Below are 21,990 nucleotides of genomic sequence, written 5' to 3'. Positions count from 1 at the left end.
AAATCCAAATGGTTAAGAAACAAATGAGATGTTCAAGCTCATCAGTTTCCAGGGTAATTCCATTTAAATTACAGTGATATTATATGCACATACATAAGGAAAAATCTAGTCTGAGAAAGACAAATGTTGGAAATGGAATTCTCATTAAGTATAAAATGGTAGATGTATAAATCGTCACAACCATTTTAAAAATAGCTAGAAATTACCTTGTATGTTGAAGATTTCCATACCTTGCCACTTAAGAATTACACTTCTAGATATAAACATCAGAAAAACTCTTGAACTTGTAGGTCTGGAGACATTTTCAAGTGTTTTGGGTGGCTATTTAGCCAGTATGTACTAACAGTGTACAGAGAAATTTATTTCTAGTTGGTCTGGCTTCCATTCAGGTGGGTTTGACAACTTGTGATCAGTATGTGACCTTGCCATATACACCAGTAAGGATTTTGAATATCATCCGTGTACGTGTACTTATAGCAGTATCAGTTGCTGTGACCCCCAACTCAAAACAGCCCCCAAATCCATCTATAATGACATGGATATTTTGTAGTGCAGCAATGGAACAGAATAATGCAAGACAGTAAAAATGAATAAATGAGAGCCATTCATATCAATATGAATGAATCTCACAAAAACACAGAGGAAAAGTAACATGCCACAAAAATAACAACAACAATAACAAAACAACCAACAGCGTGATCCTAAGAACCATGAAAACAATAAAAGGACTGATGAGCACAAAAGAAGAATAGGTTCTTCCTGGAGGGATAAAGCAGATGTCATTAGGGAATAGCGTTTACGGGATTTCTAAGACACTAGCAATGTCCTATTTCTTAATCTGTGCAGTAATTATATGTACATTTGCATAGTAATTATTGTTTAAAGCACACATTCTTTTGCGTATTGTATTTTTCACAATTTAAAACAATTTCAAAAGAGCAAGAATAAGTAATGGTTAAAAAAGTGAAGCTTTTCAAAAAAGAATGAAAAATACGTTTGGCAAAACAAGGTTAATTATAACTTCTGTAGGCTGTTTCAGTGGAACGATGGGGACAGAAACCAATTTTTAAAAATGGATTCAACAAGTATTTAAGTCTTTTTAGACACTTGGATTGGATCAGGGCAGACTGGAAACTTGGGCAGAAAGCAGACACCACAGTCCACAGGTGGTATTTCTTCTTCATTTTGGAACGTAACTTTTGACAGATTTTAAGGCCCTTTTAAGTTCTTCACTTAAAGTCAGCTGACTGGAGATGCTCATCATCTCTATGAAATACTATCACAGCAGGTATAGATAGTGTTTGGATAACTGACTACCACACCCGATCAAGTCAACACATAAAAATGACCATCCCAGGTATGAAGAAGTAATCTGAAGTTTTTTTTTGTTGTTTAATTGGTTGGTTGGTCAGTTGGTTTGGTTCGGTTTGGTTTGGTGTTATTTTTAAGGTGAGAGAGGATTGAGTAAATCTCAAAGTCAATGGGAAGGAAATATTTGAGACGAAATGATTCTCTACATTCTGGCTACATACAAAAAAGAGGCAGTGAGTAAATTTTAGTGTGCAGTAGAAGGAGATGGAATCAAAGTACTTGTTAAACACACACACACACACACACGCGCGCACACACACACACCTTTCAAGAGGAGAAAGGAAAATTTCTCTAAGGGTCAGTTCCCAGCCCTGACTCCACATTAGAATCATCTGAAGAGCTTTAAAAACCATGGATAGCAAACTCTAAACCAGATCACTCCAATCATCATCCCTGTTTTTTGGGCCAAGCCTAAGTGTATTTTCAAAGCTCCCTAGCTGTTGTCAGTGGGCAGCCAAGGAATAAAACTAGTGCCCTGAGGCATCTGGGTGGCTCAGTGGTTGAGCGTCTGCTCAGCAGAAAAAGAGGTTATTAGTGCAAATGTAGAGAGGCTGTATGTTGGACAGGAGGATGTTAAGAGAGTTCCCTTCTGATGCCTACAAGTTTCTCATTGAGATAAGATGTGAGGTCATCTGCTTACAGAGAAGAGGAAGGGAATATGGGTTAGATCTTCAAAGAGAATAAAGGAGGCTTAAAATAGTCCCAGAGATGACTGGGAGAGCAAGTAGGGAGAGAAAGGTGTGCATATTGACGCCCCATTGGAGTTTAGAGACAACACACAGTGACAACCATCTGCCTTGTCACATGACTTTCCCCAGCCTTGACTTGGTGTTTACATGTAGCGGCAGAGAGTAAATTTTACTGAGATTCAGATTAACAGATGGATTAGACATAAAGATATGGAAGGGAATTTGGGGTTCAGGACCAGGTGGCTTTCAATTGTTGGATCATAGATTATGTAATCATTGAAGAGGGAAATAAAGAGAGTAAAGACCCATGACCTGGGGAAAGAAATCACAAAAAAAAATCAAATCCAAAAATGAAATGAAGAATTACTTCCAGGGAACATCAGGCAAATTGCAAGGAAAGGAAATTATGAGTAGAGTCTTCCAAGGAGACTAGAACTTACCAGTTGAACTAAGAGAATAAGAGTTAAGGGTTAGGGAATATTGTAAACATGTAAAGTGTTGTGAAATGTATTGCTTATTTCAAAAAACACCGGACAACTGTATTTGCCAAGTATAGTTTGCAATGATCAAGAAGAGCTGAAAAGAGAGGTCTGTAAATCATCCAGAATCAGATTGTATCAAGTGCCATACATTTTGATTTGTCGGAATAATGGTATTGCTCTTAAATAAGTGTTATGATTCAGAAAAGGCAGTATCTGATTGTATATTTTATTTATGAATGGGAAAACTTGCAAGTAAAATATACAAATATTTTACATATTTAAGAGGCATATTTAAGGCATATTTAAGGGTCTCTAGTTCAGAGCATGTTTCCATAAAGCAAGGGATTACCTTTTTCTTCACTGTCTACAGAACGGTACCTAAAAGTCTGAAGGAAGACAGCTGAACCAGAGACAATCCTGATTAGCAAAATTGACCAATTTTCTTTCCTTCCCCATGAAATGCCTTGCCAAGCTCATACTGACCTCAGGGTGTTCAGCTGACATTTCTACTTTCAGTGAAGAAAAGTTTCTGCTGTGGGGCCAGCTTGTTTCTGTGGAGCTGGAGAATTTCATTTTCTGTTCTACCTGCAAAATTCAAGGAACTACTATCATTAATTGATTATAGAGTTTTCTAATGGTTCAACTCTTGCCTAAAAGGGGCTATTCCGATGTACTGCTGTCGCCTTCTAAAAGGAGGTCACAGACTGCTGAGTCACTGCCTTTAGTAGCAGTTAGGACTTGTAGACTAAAGGAATTGTATCTGCCTAGAATATTTAATTCAGTTATACCTCCCTCAGATATTTCCTTCTTTTTTTAAAAGAAGATTTTATTTATTTGAGAGAGGGTGAGCAAGCACGCACATGGGGGGAGAAGCAGAGGCAGAGGGAAAAGCAGACTCCCCACTAAGCAGGGAGATCATGACCCGAGCCGAAGGCAGACACCCAACCACGGAGCCCCCCAGGCGCCCCCCAGACCTTTGCAACTCTTACTTGGATTTCACAACGGCCTCTTTGTGGCTTTGTTGCCTCATCTCTTCCAAAAGCATCATCCACACAGCCGCCTGTGATCTATCTGAAATACAAATCTGACCATAACATTTCCCTATTAAAACTCCTCAGTAGTTCCTATTGCCAGAACCATGGCAAAAAAAAAAAAAAAAAAAAGACAACATCCTTGACACCATCCTCCCTCTCTTTCTCCCCCTCAACCTTAAGGCATCAAAAAACTCATCTTTCACTTTCTTTAATTCTTTCCTTTGGACTATTGCAAACACTTCCCCTTTAGTTACTGGCCTGTCCTGGGGAGTTGTTGTTGCATAAAGTTTCAATTATGCAAGATGAGCCAATTCTAGAGACTGCTGTATAATGCCTAGAGTTCACAGTACCGGACTGTGCACTTAAAAAGTTTAAGTTTCATGTTAAGTATTCTTCCCACAGAAAAATGGACATGAGGAAACTTTTGGAGGTGATAAATATGTGAGTCACCTTGATTGTGGTGATGGTTTCACAGGTGTTACATACGTCCAAACTCCTCAAATGTACCCATTAAATATGTGGCTTTTTGTATCTCAATTATACCTTAATGGAGCTGTTAAAAACTAAAAACCAAAACTTAAGTAGGCACTAAGGAAGAGGCAGCAGGGCCCTGGGGGAAGGAAAAAGCCTGCCAACGTTTGGTTCAGCTGGGTGAAATGCTAAGGCCGCCTTAGTCACCTGCTTACTTCCTACTCACACACACACCCAACACACACTCACCTACATGCACACGCATGTGCATACACATGCGTGCGCGCGTGCGCGCGCACACACACACACACACACACTTTCCTTTTCTCTAGGGAGAAAAAAAGGGCTGGGGCACATGAGTTACTCTTTCAGTTAAATGTCTGCCTTCAGCTCAGGTCATGATCCCGGGATCCCAGATGGAACCCCACATCAGACTCCCTGCTCAGCAGGCGGTGGGGGGGGGGGTCTGCTGCTTCCTCTCCCTTGCCCCTCTCTGCTTGTGTTCTCTATATTGCTCACTTGCTCGCTCTCTCTTAAATAAATAAAAATAAAATCCTTTTTTAAAAAAGGGAGAAAAGCACGAAAACTAGGTGGAATCAATGTCAGGAGAAACACTGATAGATCAAAGAACTATTTCTCTCTTAGAACTTTGGAAAGAGGAAGGTTGGGAGCGAGGAGATAGCCTGTCAGGAGATGCAGTGTGGAGACAAAAAAGGTCAAAGGACCGAGAGACCAGAATGGCATTGGTATAATAATAAAAGGCTTTTTTGAGTTTTGATAGTCTAGAGAACAAGAGAGGTGAAAAATTCACTTAAACTTTCTTGGCCCTTCCTGATTTTAGCATCCTGTCAAATCTCAGATAAGAGTATCCTTTTTCTTACAAATTTTGGGTAAACATCTCTTGTCATTAAGTATCTTTTGTCAATGAATTTTATATTAAGTGATCACTATTACACAAAATACATGTGACATGGTAAAAGTATTTTACAGTAAATGTATTGAACTTGTGAAATAGAGAAGGAGAAAATTACTCTCACATAAGGTTTTATCACCTTCTGATCTCAGTATCATCATCCAGGTGATGGAAATACTTGTATTGATGAAGAATCTGAAAAAGAAAGGAAAAAATTTAAAGAAAACCAGGGTGGAATACTGATTAGCTAGTGCCCCAGAAATAATCTGAAGTTTAGAATCTGAAATAGAAATAACCCTGAAAGTGAGATGTTGTTCTTAAACTGACCAAAAGTATATAAAAATTTTAAATGAGATCTTAGAATTAAGGATGGAAAATCCACAACCTCATCTCAGGAAGGTACATGGTAATCAAAGAGTCCAACCATAAAATAGGTTAATTAACATTTTCCAAAAGATATTTGCTCTCAAATATGTGAGCACATGACTGAGACAAATTATTAATTTGGGGATTTTCAACCTACTCTCCATCACTTTTCACACTTTTTCAGCACAACCACCACTTTCTTGGATTATATTTTTAAGTCTTCCTTTGAAAGAAGCCAATGGCTTCCTTCAGTTATTGAGGGCCATCATTAAGATAAATTAAGAAATCACTTATTTCAACGAATATGAATTTCATATAAGTAACCATGGTAATTTCAAATAACATTATTCTATGTTCAAGAGACTATTGACTTCGTGGAAAAATTTGGCAGTCAGGATAACTGGGTTCTAACCATACTTTTACCATTACCTACGTTCCAACACAATCTCCCCTCGCAAGGCCTCAGGTTTCCCAAATTAAAGGGTTGGAGCATTTTCTTATGTTGAAGGGCACCTGGGTGGCTCAGTCAGTTAAGCAGTTAAGCATCCAACTCGATCTCAGCTTGGGTCTTGATCTCAGGGTCCTGAGTTCAAGCCCCGCATTGGGCTCCATGCTGGGAGCGGAGCCTACTGAAATAAAACAAATAAACAAACAAAAACCTTTCCATGGATTCATTTGGTGCCCATTTTATGTAATTTCCTGCCCCTCACTGCAAAAGTCAATATAATTAGCCAAGTTTTAGAACAAGATTTATTTATTTTCTTTTAAGATTTTATTTATTTATTCACGAGAGACACAGAGAGAAAGGCAGAGACACAGGCAGAGGGAGAAGCAGGCTCCTTGCTGGAACCCGATGGGGAACTCGATCCCAGGATCCCGGGATCACACCTTGAGCAGAAGGCAAACACTCAACCACTGACACACCCAGGCGCCCTAAATTAGTTAAATATTCAAAATTGAATTCAAAATTCAATTCAATATTGATTTAAATTCAATATGAGTCAATACGTGAATCTAAAAATATGCAGCCAACAAAATAAGGCTCACTTTCGGTGGAATTTACTGTTTTTCTAGTAGAACTCTGTCTTGCTACCTAATTGTATTGATAATTTTCTTCTGAACTTCATGACTTGTTTATATAATTGCTATGATTCTTGGCTTTTAGATCTTAAGCACAATAGAAAGAAAGGTATGAGAAAAAATTAAAAGGCAAACCAATAAGCACAAACATTATCTAATCTTTGCTTATGTTCAAGAAACACCAATATGATGGGCTGTGGCCATTCCATTCATGTATCTAAAAGGCCAGTTCTGAAATGGCCAGTGACAAAAGTGGCTGATGTCAACTGGTCAGATCATCTGTCGACTTCATTATTCAGTGTCTTTTCTTCGGTGGGTGCTTTCTGCTGGATATTAACATATGACTCAAAAATCGTGCTCCACACCAACTCCCAAGTGTCCATCCACATGCCACCCCAGAACTTCTCACCTCTGATTTTCAAGGCTTTTCCTTCCATGCTGCTGACTAGCCATTAGCAAACGTCCGGAAATCCGGATGTGTTCTGCCCTCGGGCGCCTTTCATATAGAATAGATGGCCAGGTTCTCCATTTATCCTTCAGGAAGATTCTCCACTGTTACCAAGCAACACTGTGCACTGTTATCCAGCTTCAATTTGCACATATGCCCTGAACCTGCCCATCCACAAATCAAGCTTAGGTTTTTTTTCTTCTTTCTTCAGCTATTCATGGGGAATTTATTCACAAAGGAGCACCTAGCACAGCCGTCATAAGTGACTTGGGGTTTGGGCCATCTGCTCATGCTGCTGGCCTTTGGCCTCTGTTGTCATTTGGACTTGATCTCGTATGTTCCACTTCTAACGTCGATGGACTACTGTTGAGCCTTCTGACTTCCTGATATTGCAGGTCTAAGGGAACTCAGCTCAGTTGGGGCAGTTCCAGACACATGGTCACTTGATGCCCATGGTCAAATTTCTGTGCCAGGGCCAAGCATCATGCCAGCAGGTGATTCTTAAATGGAGTATAATTCTCTACTGCAGATGGCATGGCCTCTTCCCAGAACCCCAACAGCATGCATTATGAATCTCCCACTGGGGTTTGCGATAAGCTTACATTCCATCTTTTCTCACCATTGACATTTCCAACAATATAGATCCTGCCAGATTATATGGCCCAAGTGGTAGGGCTGCTTATACCATAGCCTAGACCAATTGCAAAACCCCTTCTGCTCTGAGATTCGTTCAAAGCTGAAAGCCTTCCATATTATTGGACGTAAGGGTTATAACAGTATTTCTATGTGAGTAATGTATTCCAGCCAGAACTCTAAATTCTCTATCAGGGGTTGTGCTTTTTATCTGATAGGGATTGGAAGATGCATCAATTTGTCTCTTACCTTGTAGGGGATATCTCAAATGCCCCTGACTACTAGACCTCTAAAAACCCAACTCAAATAGCAGTTCCCTGAAATAATGTCTTAGCAAGGCCTCTAATGTATTGGCCACCTGTTTTTTGTTGTTGCTGTTGTTGTTCTACCCAAATCAGCATAATATCATCAATGCTATAAACTGTAAAATGTTCAGATGGTCCAAACTTTTGAATAAATTATGACGAAGGGGTGGAAGAGTTAATATAGTCCTGAGGAAAAACTTGAAGAGAATATTGTTGTCCATTACATACAAATGTAATTTTTCCTCCATCTTCTAATAATTTTAAAAGGTATGCATTTGTAAAGCCCATATCTGTATATCATGTACCTGAAGACTTCTCAGTCAGCTCTTGCAACAATACCACCTATGGTGCAGCAGCTGTGACTGGGGCTGCTACCTGACCGAGCTTACAGTAGTCTACATTTTCCAAGACGCGTTCAGTTTCCGGAGGAGACAGAATGGTGAATTAGAAATATGTTAGGGCTGTGCCGCTGCATCCTTTAGGTCTCTAATGCTGGTGCTAGTTTCTACCACTCTTTCCCATCCCCAGGGGCTTTGATTAATTGTCTTTCCTGGGAGTGGAGAGGGCACAGTAATTTTGGAGTCCTTCCCCTTGGCCTTTCCAATAAAGTACAAGGACCCAACATGGAGAATGCTCCAACTGCCAATGACATTTACTTGGAGACCAGGAAATGACCACCAAGTGTATCTGTGGACACAGTGAATCCACTCTAAGCCAACTTTAGCAAGATTCCATTTATTACATGGTTTCTGTAATCTTCATCCTAACTAGGGTGCTAGGATGATGCAGTGAGTCTCTCTGTATCAATGTCAACTCAGACTCTGTGTCCAATAGACCTCTGTCTGGATATTTCCTTTTCCCTAGTATATGGTCACATGAGGAAATGGCCATAAGTCCTCTGGGAAAGGATTTGGAGAATCATTACAATATATACTCGCTGTGGTGTTATAAACTTGTTCCTCCGGGGTGCACGGTCGTCTCTTCAATCAGTGGATTCTGTATCTCAAGATTGGTTTAGAGTGAATAATAAGGCAAAGAATTGCAACTTTTGATTGAGGCAACAGCCCCCAGCTTTCTGCTCCTCCATTTGAACCTGCTTCTGATTGTAGTTGTCAAATAGCACTCTCAATGGTTACCTGTCTAATTTGCACCTGGTGACATCATGTTCTATTAACTATCTCTACAACTCTCTGAAGGTCAAGCCCTGCCTCCCGTCCCCAGCTACTGCTTAATTCTTGTGGGTCCCTGGCATTTGGCACTTAAGAGCTGCCAGTTAGCTTCACTTAGTTCAAGGCTAAATCAGCCTCACGAACGCTGATCATCAGATGAGCTCTGTGAGCAGATCTCCTACAAACAGCCCTGTCACTCCTGGATGAGCTATCACAGAGGTTCTTATGAATGTTGTGCCAATGAGTGCTACCAATGCATTCCTGACGGCCTTGATGAAAGCTGGATTCCATAGGACCTCCCAGGAAGCATAATCTAGCTTCATATAATGTTCATTCCACCAGGCCCACATTCCTGAATCTTCTCCTTCCTCTACGATCTGCCTTGCAATATAGGCATTCGCCTTCCCTCAGTGTAGGCCATGATTTATGCGTAACCTGTAAGACCCACCCTTGGCAGTGAGTTTGTTCCATTTTGGGGGTCTTTACTGGGGTGTAAAATCAAGTATTCCAAGAAAATGCTGCCAAGTCAATAAAATTTTTATATTCAGTTTCTAATTCAGGCCCTCTTGATCAAGCACCCTCAACACTTATTGCCAGAAGTACTCTCTTGGCTACTGTTTGTATATGATAGCTCATTCTTACAGTTTCTTCAGGGTAGAATGACATTCTTCCCTTGTTGGGACCATGCTGTCTCTAGTTAGATTATGCTAGAATTTAATCACACTTAGCCTGGGAGCCAGGAGGGGCAGGGAGGGATAACTGTTGAGAGGGCCACTTGTCTTGCAGCCTCTTTCTGCATGTGAGAAATGCTAGATCTCAGTAGGGAGAGACAGCACAGCTTCCTGCCCTGTGTAAGTTGTCAGGAACAGAGGGATCTGAAGAGCTGTAATTCTCAGCAATGTTGTTAAAGCAAAAACTGCACAGGGCTGTGTTGAACAGGGGTAGGAAGACTTTATTCAAGGCTATAGAAATAAGAGAAACAGAATGGAGTCTGACTTCAACTCCATGGAAACAAAGGGCAGGAAGGATTTTAGGCTCTGGGGTCAACCAGTGGAAAAGTGCTGGGAGACGGGAGGGGGAGTTGGAAGGGTTGATGGATGGAATGTATCTAGCACACCAAGTTTGCTAATGTTTTTCTCTGTTATTAGGCCGTCTGTGTTTATTAATTGGTGTCCATGGAAACTATCCTACCCTCCCAGCAACTGGAAGATGGTGCACTACCTTCCCTGATGATTAGATTTGGAAAGGATGGCTCTCTGACCCTGGAGAAAAATTTCTGTGAGCTGAAGAACAGTCAAGAGGCTTTTAAAAAGATTTATATCTCAAGGAGGCAAAGAAAAAATTACAGTTACACACTTTCCAAAGTAAATGTTCTCAGGAAAGAGAGGTCAGGAGCTTAGAGGTAGGAAGAAGTCTCTCTAAAGCTCAGTCACGTTGAGGAGATCATTAAGGCCCTCTGGGTCAGCATTCACTCAGGTGTTCCAATTCTGTCAGAGTTCCAGATTTTTCCAACTTTTGTCCTGACCTCAGGGCACCAGTATTGTCTTTGCTGAACATTTAAATGTCTCTGGAGTTCTGCAATTCTAACGTGAAATCTGGCTCTTCTCCTGCATCGGCTCTTGCTTTGCAGGAAACAAGGCCTTCTGGGCAAACTCCCTCAAGGCCCTCCGGCCGTCACACTTCAATCTAGCTGTTAGCTGCCCTCAATTTATCCTTATCCCTCTATAAGGCATCAACTCCAGTGAGTGGTAAACAGTTCACTCTGCTGCCCTTATAGGCATTAGTCACCCTGTGTTTTTCAAATGCTTCAGTCATCCCATTGTCAAGAATGTTCCTTTCCTTGGGGACTTTTTCTTAAGGCACCACACACGAGATCATCAGCAGATGGACTGCCACTTTTATGCAAGGGCTGTGCAGCCCTCAGATCTCACCATTGGCGTCAGTTTGCATCTTCCACGAAGTAAACCCCTGAGCAGGACTGGGTGTGAAAGGGATTTGGGGTATTTCCATGAAGGTTAAAGCAGTGGGGAGGAAGAGCAGGCAAGACAGAGCCTTCAAACAGATGGAAGGATGAGCATTGTGAAGAGTGGCAAGACTAGGGTTGGGGAAAAGGGAGCCTCAGACCACAGGGGCGTTCTAAGAAAATCTTGGGCCACTGAGGAGAGGCCCTAGGGGATGTTGTTCATCAGAGGAGTGTCACCTAAGCAGGTGCGGGTTGGCTCCAGTCCCCACGGCCTGCTCAGCCATGGGCTAGGAGAGCTCTGAGGTGCATGGCCTCGGTGCTGGGGGGGTGGGTAGCAGCTAACGGTGTTGGTCTAGGTGCTCCCCTCACTAGTTTTCACAGAGCGGGGAGGCACTGCCACAGTAACCAGTCATTTGCAAGAATCCACTGAAAATTACGGACTCCCCAGAGGAAGGCTAGGGAAGGTCAATGGCAATTAAAATTTTAGTCTATGAAAATATGGGGGTGAGGTTTAGAATTAGAAACTGATGTGTCTCATATGACATTCTAATTTCTTAAAAAGTGTTATTTATTTTAGAAAGAGAGTAAAAGCACAGGAAGGGGCAGAAGGAGAGAGAAACTAAACTTGAGCAGACTCTTCGCTGAGCTTGGAGCCCACGCGGGGCTTGATTCCAAGACCCTGAGATCCTGACCTGAGCAAAAACCAGGAGTGGGAGGCTTAGCTGTGAGCCACCCAGGGGCCCCTCCAGTCTGTTTCGGTGACCTCTAGAACACAAATTTTAGTTTTTTTTTTAAAGATTTTTTTTTAATTTTTTTATTCATGATAGTCACACACACAGAGAAAGAGAGGCAGAGACACAGGCAGAGGGAGAAGCAGGCTCCATGCAGGGAGCCCGACGTGGGATTCGATCCCGGGTCACCAGGATCGCGCCCTGGGCCAAAGGCAGGCACCAAACCGCTGTGCCACCCAGGGATCCCCACAAATTTTAGTTTTAAGTATATTTTAGGTGTTTAATCCAATGAACGTGGTTCCCTGAAAAAGTCCATTTCTTACACCAAATATGATATTTTTTTTTTTTTTTTTTAAGATTTGATTTACTTATTCATGCGAAACACACAGAGAGAGGCAGAGACACAGGTGGAGGGAGAAGCAGGCTCCATGCAGGGAGGCCGATGTGGGACTCCCTCCCAGGACCCCGGGATCATGACCTGAGCAGATGCTCAACCACTGAGCCACCCAGGTGCCCCCCATATACGATATTGTAGAGGTAAAGTCTTCCCTTAAAAAATGTCTAAGAAACACTAAAAATGCTAAGATGAATAGTGTTGATCCCATGACTCATTTGTTGGTGAGTAAACAAGAAGCGACTTTTTAACTAAATCATTTTAGGTAGCTCGATGGTCTTCTAACATATGAAAAAAAAAAGTTGCAGCCTGCTGTAAACATGCTTTGGCTTCCTGCATGTTAATTGGCTTTTAATGATGGTGCAGCACACTTTTAGCAGAGCTCAAAGCGCCTCCTTTGACATACTTCAAAGCAAGGCCCAGAGCTGCGGTCCCTGCGGTCGCCCAGGACTCTTGCAAGTGGAACATGAAAGTGTGTCTGCTCCCAAGGAAGAAAAACAAATCCCAGGACCTAGATACAGTCCAATATGTAATCGCGACAGAAATTATTTTTTCCATTGAGATCCACTGCAGCATATGCAGCCTATTGCCCTCTTACTATTGGTTTTCTAGTTCCTCTTGCCTTTTTTTTTCTATTTGCACGGTTTCCTTCTTCATCTTCCTCACTATCATCAACATTTTTTAAAGCCATTGATATGAGAAGTGTCACTCTGCCCTCCATGTGTTAACGTTTACCCGATCCGAGCTAACGTTTTCGGTCTCCACGTGCAACCGGACAGGTTCAGGGCTGAGGGCCATCTGTGTGTGAAAGCAAAAAACTTGAACCCATGCTTCTCAGAATCGTTGAGAGTGACTGCTGGAATCTTGAGTTGGAAGGTGAGAGAGAACTCATGGAAGTTTTTCTTCCAGTTGTCATAAGGTTGACCTTTGGATGCAGAGGGCCCTGACCCCAGCCCCAGGGGAGGACTGGTTCACAAGCTCTCTGAGACCAGGAGATCCTGGGCAGACAAATCTTTATGAAGGAGTTGGCCTCTCTAACAGGTTCCCCATATTCCCTGAATAAATTTGACACCAGGAATATTTTTTTTAAGTATAACATAAACATCTTAAGACGTTGGCCTAAGAAGCAAAGTTAGTATTATTCAGTGTTTTGTTTTGTTCCAATGCTGTTTTGGAATTCATTATTAAGAACCCCTATCAAGCTGTGGCTGCTTTCTCACACAATCACTTGTCCTCCTGAGATACGCTGTTAACTTGGCATGAAAAATGTGGGGTGTTTTTCTTTCCCCCAAATTCTTGACTAAATAAAGCAGCTCATAATGGAAGAAACATTAGCCAAGCATTTTTAAAAATTGTAATCAGTAAAAAAAAAAAAAAACTTTCTGTAGCTAAATATTTTAAATATCTTACTCAATAATTAATCTCTCTCCAGAAAAATAGCTTTCTGTTTCTTATGGCCTCCTTTTTTAGTGTAAGGAGCATGAATTCGATGATATTATCTGGTTCTATTAGTTACCTGAATCTAGCCCACTGCAAAGGGAAAGGGATCTGAGACTGAAACGGGCTGGAAATTCCAGATCCATCTTCACATACCCACACAGAAAAACATGTATGTGTATACGTATAGCTATGTGTTTACATATGTACAGAAAACCAACACATATACGTATACACGTGTATATATTTACACTGTATATGTATTTTACAGTTCATGTGTATACACATATACTGTGAATTACATACTCTATATACTATACATATCGTAAACGTATAGACTAAAAATAAAGTATATGTCTACATACAGTATGTATGTATTGTACAGTATTTTGCAGTCTATATGTTTACAGTCTATAAAGTGCATGTTTGTACAGTGCGCGACTACTGCTTGCCCTGCTGCAGCATTTGTGAACAATGCCCTCTGGTGGAGCCCCCTGGGTTCAGCCTAAGGTTGTGGAAAACATCTTGCATGATTATACCCACTGCAGTAACAAGAACACTTTGGTCAGTGATGATCCCACTGGTGGAAAGATACACAAAATGTGCACTCAGGAGTCCCTCAGAGACAAAGCCTTTCTACTGTGATCTATTTGTGATTTATTTCTTAAATGATTACTGAGGCTTAGTCAGATTTTTCTGACAGCTTTTGGTCTTCAGCTTTTTGCTTTTATAATTTTCTGTCCGTAATTTAATAATCTGTATTCAAAGTGTTTTAGGTTTTTATTCATCTATATAGCGATATATAGGTAGGAGTCATATAGATCCGTAGAAATGTAATGTACACTTCCCTCCTTCCACCTCCCAAAACATACCTTTGTCTTCCACAAAAGGTCTCTTTCTACAAACAGTGTAGCTGGGGGGCATGAGAAAAGTCTTCCTTTAAAGAAAATTGCACTTAATATAAACCCAAATCAATCTTTATGTCTTCCAACACTGCCGATATCCTGCTCAGGTTGTCCTAAAAGAACTGCAAAGCAATTCCTGTAGAAAAAAGAAAATAGGGATTCCTGGGTGGCGCAGCAGTTTGGCGCCTGCCTTTGGCCCAGGGCGCGATCCTGGAAACCCGGGATGGAATCCCACATCAGGCTCCTGGTGCATGAAGCCTGCTTCTCCCTCTGCCTATGTCTCTGCCTCTCTCTCTCTCTGTGACTATCATAAATAAATAAAAAAAATAAAAAAATAAAAAATAAAAATAAAAAAAAAAGAAAAAAGAAAATAGACTGCAGTTTAAGAACATCCCAATCCTAAGGACACCTGGGGGGCTCAGTGGTTGAGCATCTGCCTTTGGCTCAGGGCATGACCCCGGGGTCCTGGGACCGAGTCCCACATGGGGCTCCCTGCATGGAGCCTGCTTCTCCCTCTGCCTATGCCTCTGCCTCTCTCTGTGTCTCTCATGAATAAATAAATAAGATCTTAAAAAAAAAGAATACCCTGATCCTATTCCACTATATTTTATGTCAAAGAAAAGCACAAGCTCTATCAATTTAAGAGATGTTGTTTTAGAAAATTTAAATGTAATTAAGATGCGTTTCTTTTCCTTTCCCAGCTAACCAAAATTTTTTTTTGCTAACCAAAATTAATACCAATCAGAATCATTTATTGAATACCTACTGTGTTATATTTTATATATATAAATAAATATAAAGACTAAATATTTGGATTATAAATAAATAAATATAAAGACTCCTCTGGATAGATCCTCAGCTACTACGATAGCTTCTAGTAACTGGAATTGTATCTTTATGTATTAGTTGAAATTCCTGAGACAGTGGATGGGTTTGGCCTACTTAATCTTATGGAGACTGGCCCCATGTTCATTTGTTACCTGCCACTTGTGGGTCTGCTGCCCTATTAGTCACATGCCCGCACCCGATCCATGAACTCTGGAAGCAGGTGTCCTGGAGATGAGCCACAAGTCATGGCCACTTGGCACTAAGGAACTGTTTGAAGGACACTTTCACTTAGAGGAGAAACCTTATCATTCATCCCCAGCTTTAAGTTTCAATGGTTTTCTACTGCTTTTAGAATGGAACTGATCAAGGCTGACGTGTTTCAGCCCCTGCTCAGCCTCTGTTTTACTCTCCTCTTTCTCTACTGTAACCATGCTGACTTGTGCAGTTTCCCCAAACACCCTTTTTTCCCTGTTGTCCCAGGGCATTTTCCCAGACACTTTTTTGCTAATACTCCCCCCATTTGATTTCACTTCAAATATCACACTTTTAATGTCTTTGAAAAAGTCTACAGAACAGTTTACTTTTGGAACCAGAAGCCACCGAGTAAATACCATTTTATGATAAATCTATTTGTGGCCCCCTAAAATATAGGATGTTGGTCTTAAATATTGACAAGGTTCTCCATACACTACTCCAGAATATGACACTGTAGCATACTGAATATTTTAAGCTGAACAAATGTGAGAAATAGCCTATGCAGAAAGGACTGTCTGACTTTCCCCTGACTCAACCGTCATGATACGGTGCCTTCCCTGTATCTGGAAGAAAGGTACATCCCTATCTCCATGACAGTGAGGGGAATCGGATGAACAAGCCTTGCAATTTTCCCCAGTGTACCACATCAAGCTCATAGGCTTGTGTCCTGACTTTCCACTGTTCATCACGCCAAGCATAAAAACACTCAGGTTTAACCGCTTCTTTGGGGCCTCACTCCTTATGAGGCTCCTGTGTCACGTGACACTTTATATAATAAAAACATATAGGCTGTTCTCGGGTTCATCAGTCTTTTGTTAAGGCTGAGAACTTAGAAGGGTAGAAGCAAAAGCTGTTTTTCTTCTGGCAACAGCAATGAGTTGTCAGCAGCAGCTGACAAGTTTCTAGAAAGTGGGAATAGTCACAGTGTGTTCAGTAGTAATTGTCAAGGAGAAAAAGCATAGGAGCTGGGAGTGGAACACTCAGAAGTAAGCTCTCCCATCTTTGAAGTCTCCTAGTAGTTGCTATTATACATTGAATTATTCCCATAGTATTTTTGTCTTGCTTTATCCAAAAAGCTCATTAACAACCACATTTCTAAGGTGCAGCTTAATCAGTATACCTGGATGCTTTGGTACACTACACCTACAAAGTTTTAATAATCACTGAGTAATAAATAAGCCCCATTGAAGTCTTGTATCATCACATTACCACACACAATAGAGAGAAGCCTTTCATGTTCTTTTAGGTTTCTCTATTCCATTTTTAAGAAATTTTTTTTTAGGAAGAAAAGGAAATTTTTTTGTTAATCTATGGAATTTCATGGTTCTCTAAATTCAGGGAGCTCTGTATTAGGAAATATTCCCCTCCCCATCCCCACATTCATGAGTAACCTTCTGCAAATTGTTGGCATGGCAAAGTAAATTAAAGAAGCCACTATTGGTGTATATGTTAACAGAGTGATAATTGGATACTGATGAGTGAGAATTAAATAGGAAATGTCAAGATGGGTTCTGAGAAGTTTCAGTAAGAGAAAAATAGGAACATAGGAGCTTACAAGCAATTAATTATTTTATGCCAAATGGATTTTAAAAATTAATTTCTTCTGATCAGAGAAATGTCAACAAGAGGGGTGCCTGGATGGCCCAATGGGTTGAGTATCAGAGGCTTGGTTTAGGCGCAGGTTGTGATCCTCTTTTTCTCTGTTACCTCTCATACCTCCCCCCAGTCAGTGTCTCTCTCAAATAAATAAATAAATCTTTTATTAAAGACAAATGCCAGTAAATAGTAAAATCTATATTTGAGCTGATGAAAGTAGTAAAACATTTGCTGATGAAAGTTATCAAAAGAATAGTAATAGATGAATGTATTTCACATAAGTGGTAGATTAGATAAATGTTTCATTTGACTATTCATTTTGAAAATAAAATTGAAATAATATAAAATTTCCATGAAAGTTGTGCTGGCATTCTAAATCAATTATCCCCATCATTTTGAAAATCAAGATATTCTGGAAGGGAAAGTAGAAAGCTGGGATTTGATCTTAAATATTTTTCTAAGGGGATTTTAAAAACACTTATAAAATAGTTTTAGGAATGTGTATTTTACGTATATGATGCATATATCTACAAACTTGTTTGTTAAGCATCATCAGCTTTCACATTTGTCCAATGTCCTACTTTAGGTGAGCTGCCTCTAACACAGACCCTTGATGCTGGCGAGCACTGACTTCGAAGCCCCACGACAGCTGTTCAGTTGGCTCTTCGGTAGCTTGCACACTGAGCAAGACAGTGACTTCACAGCTAGATCCTGCCTCTGCAAGATTTGCAATTCTCAAGTTAGAAATGTATTTCTCATTTTTAGTTCTCTGCTTAGAGATTTTGTTATTTTTTCATTCATTCATTTACACTTTTTGATCAATATTTGTAGAACTTCATTTGTTTTCTCTTGTGTAAATAATTCTTTTTTTAAGTTTCATGCTTTTCTCTTTATTTCATTTTTTAATAATAAATTTATTTTTTATTGGTGTTCAATTTGCCAACATACAGAATGACACCCAGTGCTCATCCCGTCAAGTGCCCCCCTCAGTGCCCGTCACCCATTCACCGCCACCCCACGCCCTCCTCCCCTTCCACCACCCTAGATCATTTCCCAGAGTTAGGAATCTTTATGTTCTGTCTCCCTTTCTGATACCTCCTACCCATTTCTTCTCCCTTCCCTTCTATTCCCTTTCATTATTATTTATATTCCCCAAATGAATGAGAACATATAATGTTTGTCCTTCTCTGATTGACCTATTTCACTCAGCATAATACCCTCCGGTTCCATCCACGTTGAAGCAAATGGTGGGTATTTGTCATTTCTAATGGCTGAGGAATATTCCATTGTATACATAAACCACATCTTCTCTCTCCATTCATCTTTCGATGGACACCAAGGCTCCTTCCACAGTTTGGCTATTGTGGACATTGCTGCTGTAAACATCGGGGTGCAGGTGTCCCGGCGTTTCATTGCATCTGTATCTTTGGGGTAAATCCCCAGCAGTGCAATTGCTGGGTCAGAGGGCAGGTTTATTTTTAACTCTTTGAGGAACCTCCACACAGTTTTCCAGAGTGGATGCACCAGTTCACATTCCCACCAACAGTGCAGAGGGTTCCCCTTTCTCCGCATCCTCTCCAACATTTGTGGTTTCCTGCCTTGTTAATTTTCCCCATTCTCACTGGTGTGAGGTGGTACCTCATTGTGGTTTTGATTTGTATTTCCCTGATGGCAAGTGATGCAGAGCATTTTCTCATGTGCGTGTTGACCATGTCTATGTCTTCCTCTGTGAGATTTCTCTTCATGTCTTTTGCCCATTTCATGATTGGATTGTTTGTTTGTTTCTTTGGCGTTGAGTTTAAGAAGTTCTTTATAGATCTTGGAAACTAGCCCTTTATCTGATACGTCATTTGCAAATATCTTCTCCCATTCTGTAGGTTGTCTTTTAGTTTTGTTGACTGTATCCTTTGCTGTGCAAAAGCTTCTTATCTTGATGAAGTCCCAATAGTTCATTTTTGCTTTTGTTTCTTTTGCCTTCGTGGATGTACCCAGGGCAATTTACACGTTTAATGCAATCCCTATCAAAATACCATGGACTTTCTTCAGAGAGTTAGAACAAATTATTTTAAGATTTGTATGGAATCAGAAAAGACCCCGAATAGCCAGGGGAATTTTAAAAAAGAAAACCATAGCTGGGGGCATCACAATGCCAGATTTCAGGTTGTACTACAAAGCTGTGGTCATCAAGACAGTGTGGTACTGGCACAAAAACAGACACATAGATCAGTGGAACAGAATAGAGAATCCAGAAGTGGACCCTGAACTTTATGGTCAACTAATATTCGATAAAGGAGGAAAGACTATCCACTGGAAGAAAGACAGTCTCTTCAATAAATGGTGCTGGGAAAATTGGACATCCACATGCAGAAGAATGAAACTAGACCACTCTCTTTCACCATACACAAAGATAAACTCAAAATGGATGAAAGATCTAAATGTGAGACAAGATTCCATCAAAATCCTAGAGAACACAGGCAACACCCTTTTTGAACTCGTCCACAGTAACTTCTTAAATAATTCTTTATATTCCATGATAACTAAGGACCAAGCTGGTGAAGTGTTGTCTTTGCTCTACAATGATTTTGCCACAAGATGGTGGTATAACTCCTTGAAGTAAAAAATCTTTCAAAATCTGTTTCAGGGTTTATAAAAATAAATATGAAGAAAAATGAATACAGCTTATTTTTGTTCCACAGTTGAATTTCTCTCTTTTGTTGTTTTTAAAGATAGATTTATTTATTTATTTATTTATTTATTTATTTATTTATTTATTTATTTATGAGAGAGAGAGAAAGAGAGAGAGAGAGATCCCATGAGCAGAAGGGGCAAAGGGAGAGGAAGGGTGAATCTCAAGCCAATTCCCCCATGAGCATGGAGCCCAGCATAGGGCTGGATCTCGTGACCCTGAGCCAAATCCAAGAGTCAATGGCTTAACGGATGGCACCACCTAGGGTCCCCAACAGTTGAATTTTTCTATGGCTCTAAAAACTATTCAAATTTTCTATTGTGAATACATTTTCTTAAACAATGATGTAAATTATAAGAATTGATATCATTGTAATAATGATAATGATATGCAATAATCACAACTAACATTTCTTAAGGCCTTATTTTATGCCGGACACTATATCAGATGTTTTACATAAAATGATTCTGTGCTCACTGGCCTATCATTACTTACATACACTGAGGATTTCAATTCAGCAGGTCATGGAAGGAGACCTACTAAACTGTATTTTAAACAAATGCCCCTTATGATTCATATTTTTTTAAATATTTTATTTATTTATTCATGAGAGACACAGACTGAGAGAGAGAGAGGCAGAGACACAGGCAGACGGAGAAGCAGGCTCCCTGCAGGGAGCTCGAGGTGGGACTCAATCCCAGGACCCCAGGATCACGCCCTGGGCTGAAGGCAGCGCTAAACCGCTGAGCCACCCAGGGATCCCCCTCTTATGATTCTTAACACCAAACAAGTTTAAAAGCTATTCATTTTAAAAGCTATTAATTGATGTCTTTAAGTTTTACTGCTCTGCTTATGGTAATGTTTAAAATCACCTATTTCCAGAACTGTATCTTTTACTTCAAGATTTAAAAATCGAGACTATAAAATCAAAATATTTATTCAGGCTCTTCAATAATACTGTTACCCCCAAATTTTGAGAATTTAGGTGAGCAATGTGTTGAAGAAAATTTTAATGCTTTTGTATTTTATTTTACAGTAAAGTATGATTATGTATAAAAAGTATTTTGTGCTGTCTCACAAAAATATCCCAGCAAAATTTATGCTACATATTATAGTAAAAATATAGTACTTTACAAATTCAAAATTATTTTAAAAATCTAATTTGTATTTTAGTAATGCTTGCAAAGTATTAGCAACTCAAATGTCATATAGCATTAGTGAGTGAAATTTCTTATAAAATAACTGATACCACCTCTTTGAAAAGTATGTCATAATTTGCCTCCCTAATTTTACACTCCAAAAGTAAAAACAGCACAGACTACAAAGTACTACAACAGGGAGCAAAATATCCCCCTTTACGTCTAAAATGTTAGTAGTGCTCTGTGTATTTAGATTTCTCTTAAATGACATGTATCAGTATTTTCATTTTTTGCCATTTTTTCAGAATAATCAAAAATTCCTGTCTATCTTAGATCTCCTGTCCCTATGATAAACCTCAAACCTTTAACTGGATTCAGATTTCCCAGAGAAAAATATTCCATTATCTTGCTGATTTCCGATATTCAAGTATGTGATTGAGCAGGAAATAGTATTAACAATATGATTCAGCATTGTAATAATAATGTACTTACTATAAAGCTGTGGTAAAGTAACGGCATAATTATAAAGAGCAATACATTTCTTGCCTCATTTTTACAACAGGATGATTGAAACCTGCACTTAAATGTGACCTGCATTCATAGGGACAGTGACAGAGCAGAGCTCATGGGTCCCAGATTATTGCTTCTCTGGGAATACTCTTAACCTATCCAGAGGCCTGGCACAGCTGACCGTGTATAAAGCATAAGTTATTGATTCAATCAATGAACATGTAAATACATCTGAAAATAGACCTATTGAAAGTGAACTTTCAATAAAACAGTGACACCAAATACTAATGTTAACTAATTTGAGGGGTGAGTGAAGCGAAGGAACAATCGAGATTTAGAGCTTAAAAGATTTAAAGCAGGCTATGAATGAATTGGATTCTTAATGTAATTGGACGAAATGTTCTTAAAACATTCTCATTCCTACCTTCAGGTGAGCAATAATGTCTTCTGGTTCCACGCTGAAATGATTGCCATTTCTAATTTCTTTGCGGTTGGAGAAGTGTGTAATTTAAATTCTTTGACTCTGATAATCTCTGATTAAAAAGACAAGGACTTCATTCTGAAAATCTGCTATCCAGTCTAGTT

The 21,990-nt window shown here is 39.9% G+C and overlaps 1 long non-coding RNA gene across 2 annotated transcripts in view; it reads right to left on the bottom strand.

Moving 5' to 3' along the window:
- The window catches only part of LOC119864188, a 27,384-nt gene extending 5,394 nt beyond the window's left edge, over window positions 1-21,990 (bottom strand). Inside the window, exons 1-3 of one of the 2 annotated variants that reach the window (XR_005373233.1) lie at window positions 21,830-21,990; window positions 5,100-5,155; window positions 3,026-3,127 (exon numbers count right to left, since the gene is read on the bottom strand). This is a non-coding gene — a long non-coding RNA (uncharacterized LOC119864188). Of the gene's footprint in view, window positions 1-3,025; window positions 3,128-5,099; window positions 5,156-6,815; window positions 7,038-21,829 lie in introns of those variants that run through there. The other variant, XR_005373232.1, reaches the window with a different exon arrangement.

Source organism: Canis lupus, chromosome 18, assembly GCF_011100685.1.
Source record: "Canis lupus familiaris isolate Mischka breed German Shepherd chromosome 18, alternate assembly UU_Cfam_GSD_1.0, whole genome shotgun sequence".
NCBI lineage: Eukaryota > Metazoa > Chordata > Mammalia > Carnivora > Canidae > Canis > Canis lupus.
The sequence above is the reverse complement of the archived record's forward strand: the minus strand, read 5'-3'. Positions and strand labels throughout refer to the sequence as shown.